Below are 4178 nucleotides of genomic sequence, written 5' to 3'. Positions count from 1 at the left end.
AATGTGTTGGTTCAAATGGGGTAAAAAACATTATGCTTGGAAAACGTTTTACTTTTAACATATTTTTTTAGAGCCTTATATTTTATCGATTTAAAACTTGGCAAACAATATTATTTAGCATTTGTTGTTTTGCATAAATAGATTTAAAACTCTGAAATGTCTCGAAATCTAATGTTGTTTTTATAATTATTTATGTTACTATTGCTGTGATTTGTTTTTGTTGCATTTGTTGAGTTTGTATGAGCCATAATCTCCTTTTATTGGGTGTTTTTTTTAATCTTTAAAACTTGTTATAGTACTGGCAAAGTTTTTTCAAGCCTATATATGTGTACTAATAATGTATCTGGTTTATGTATCTGGTTTCTGTGATACTAACGATTCATATTAAATAGTTACAATTTCTTTTGATTCCTAGGTTTCTCTTCTTTGGTTTTGTACTGTGAATTGCAATCACGTGTTTGTATCGTTTTTCCTACTTTTTTTAGAATTTTGTGGTACAGTAAAAATAATCCATTTAAATTTGCAGTAAAGTAAATAAGATTTTTCCTGCATCAGATTTTACATAGTAAAACTATGTTTGTTTTTCTCAACGGCGTATTTCGATATAACTGTTCGATCAACTTTATTGTTGCTTAAATTATATTGACTTACATATTCTTTAATGGTGAGCTTATTGAGAATAATTATCACACATATACAAATATCACCCCTCTAGCAGTGTTTTAAAGGGGCTAAAGTAGCTGTACTTCAAATAAACCTTTACACCTAACGAGGAAGATGAAAACAAGGATGAAGACAGGGATGAAGACAGGGATGAAAACATCGGGATGAAAACAGGGTCTGATACAGGTTGTGAAATCATTTTCTTCCTCTTTCTCTACAATGGCGTATGTGTTGTAAAAATAAGGAACCTATTTAAATCTATATACCATAAATTCCATTTAACATCTATCTATGAATACAACATTGTAAATTGTACCAAAAATTTTCAGGATTTTATAAAATTAATAGTTTATCTAAAAAAGCAATAATAACTGTGATGAACACGAAGTTCAAAGCACACACATTCTAAAGCCCACATATGTGAGTTACGAAACTAACAATATGTTACTTAAAGCACTGTAAGTTAAAAATTTAGGCACCAATTTTCCAAAGAATTAGTCTTGTGAAATGCATTGCATTTACTGACGGTGGCGCTTTCCGATCAGGCCAGTCGATCAGAGCGTGGGATGCGAGCCAGGGTTGCTGGAAAGAGATATCGGGTCCCGGACCGGAGATAGAGAGATAGAGAGATAGAGGGGAGAGAGAGTGGGGAAAGTAGGTAGAAGGACTCACGCACCGGGTTGGGAGGGGTGGGATTGCTCTTGGGCCCGCGAGAGGGAAACTGGGAGGGGGAAGGGGTGGAATTTCGCAATGCGGCGAGAGAGCAGGAAGGAGGGAGAGAGAGAGAGAGATAGAGAACTTTCGCACAAACCGTCACTAGTATTGTTGTTAGCGTGTAGCTCGCTTGAAGAGGCCGTGAGAGCGAGAGGGGTAGGGAACCGAGGAGAAACTGAAAAGTTTCTGGTACTGCGCCATTTCCCTCCTCTCCAACCCCCCCACTTCCAAAACCCCCAACCAGCCCTTAAGGTGAAACGGGGCATTTCTGCTTTCCGTGTGTAATGCTAGTATCGGATTGCCGTGTGCATGGAAATGTATGAGAAAAATAATATCTTGTGTTTCCAGAATTTCTGGGATGGACTATTCTAGATACAATACTTAAAAGAGAAATTAAAAAGTAATATCCGGTTAAAAGAAAATTTTTGTTAAGGGGAAAAATATCACGAGTTTCAGTCATTGTTTTAATTTCGTTCTAGTTGATTTTTAGAGAAGAACATTTCTTTAAAACTGTTCCTTGACCATGAAAATATACTAACAATATTGTTTTGATAGCTACGTATGATTTAGTTTTCTCATTTTATCTAACCAATTACAGCTTTTAAAAATTTCAGAAGAAATATTAGCAGTGTTTTGGTGGAACATTATTTTGTGAAAAAGTACTTAAATTAATCTCAACGATTAATGAAAATTATTATGAAAGTTAAAAATTATCCATAGGGAAAATATTGGTTGTCATAAAAACATTCAACCCTTGAACACCGGAATGACCGAAAGGTTTAAGTATTAGGAGCGTATTGTACCATTCAAGGGATTGAATTTATGAAAATTCTAAGTAATTGAAAGTAAAATTGATTATTTTTCAATTCTCTTTAGTTTATATATGTACTTATTGTTACAGTATTTATACTATTATAGACAACTAGCTGACCCGGCGAACTTCGTACCGCCTTAGCGTAGCAATGATGCACTACTTTATTTTATATAGCTGACCTATCTTAGGTATGAGTACCTATTCAATTTGAACTGGAGTATATAATATCCTCCATATAAAAATGAATCCATAATTCCCTGGTATCACTATAACTGAAAAAGACCTTACTAATTTAATTAAATAAAAAACAAAATATATATTGTCAAAATAGTGTTTATTCCATAGGATTCAATAATTCCACTAATGTTTTTACAAATTGCTATTGAACAACTTGGCATTTTTAAGTAAACAATGAGCTCAATACCACGCGCGCTCTATAAATCAACTAATAGTCTCTGTACCCCTCACTGCTTCTCTCTACTCTAATGCTTTTTGATAAACTATATTTTTAGTTTTATGTTCTGGCGCGTAAATAAATAATGTTGATGGTTTTCCGACATGGGAACAGGCGACATATAATTGGCCATGTGAAAAACATGGATTTTCTAGGTTGATGCCACATACACTTAGCGACTGCCCTTGCGATATATTTATTGACATTGCAAATGCAAGCCGCACTGGAAACTGTAAACGCTTAAAGCTGAATGGCATGTCGTTCGGTATCATAGGGATGCGTGGGATTAAAACATCTTCGCCTTTGTACTTCCCTTTCAAAATTGTGGCTTCGATGACATTGTTCAATAATTTCTTCACCGCAAGCCGGGTGCCATTACACAGACGTGACTGGTTTATGTTCCGTAACATAATAATTACTGATCCGATTTTTAATTGCAGATTATGAGGTGGTAAGCCGGGTAATTCAAGCGAAATTAAAAATTCTGTTGGATAATTGACAACTTCATCTTCATTAGTAACGGAATCAACTGATTTGTAATTCTTCAATTCGCCAGCTATTTTCTCTTGAATCAGAAAATTCATTTCGTTCACATCAACATTTTTTGCAGCCAATATAACACGTTCGCTTAACCAAACGTGATTTACGTAATTTTGAGCAATGTTTGGGAAAACCATCTCCATGAGTTCGGTCTTTGATTCACAAAAGTTACAAAAATTGGTAGGGAATGTAATGTATCCAGATGATGTATCAACAGCAATATTACCATTACCAATATCGAGCAGTTGTTTGGAAAAAAGTTCTCCAGACTGGTCTCCTTACAATTCGACTCTCATGTTTATACTCAATTTAAGTGTTTTAATGTATTTCCATAAAATGGACGACTTCAAACATGCATTTAGTTCATCAGCTGGCGTTGAGCGTGGAACAACTGGCAATATTTGTCGAAAATCACCTGCCAATAGTATCATTGCACCACCAAACCGGTTTTTGTTATTTCGTAAATTTTGCATTGAGCGATCTAATGCCTCCAAAGATTTTTTGTGTGCCATCGTGCATTCATCCCAAATGATCAATCTGGTTTGCTGCAGCACTTTGGCCATGGCAGAATTCCTCGAAAGGTTGCAAGTTGGAGTTTCATTTATTTGAAGGTTTAACGGCAACTTGAGAGCTGAATGAACTGTTCGACCGCCTTCCAACAACGTAGCTGCAATACCTGATGAAGCTAGGGCTAGTGCAATTCCATTTTGCGATCGAATCGTGGCCAAAATCAATGATAACAAAAACGTTTTTCCAGTTCCACCAGGAGCATCTAAAAAATAAAATCCACCAGTTCCATCGTTCACTACTTTCATGAGCGTATCGTAGGCATATTTTTGTTGTTGATTTAAAAGGGGAACTGTTATATCAACCATTTCTCGTAATGTTTCAGAATCGTATTGAGCTTCGCGTCTCAATTCTTGATCAAATGAGTCGTGCATTGGGCGATTGGGTGCTATCATTCCTATTTGTGTTAATACTTTGTTGGTAAGC

This window comes from Bacillus rossius, chromosome 7 (genome assembly GCF_032445375.1).
Source record: "Bacillus rossius redtenbacheri isolate Brsri chromosome 7, Brsri_v3, whole genome shotgun sequence".
In the NCBI taxonomy this organism is placed as follows: Eukaryota; Metazoa; Arthropoda; class Insecta; order Phasmatodea; family Bacillidae; genus Bacillus; species Bacillus rossius.
The sequence above is the reverse complement of the archived record's forward strand: the minus strand, read 5'-3'. Positions refer to the sequence as shown.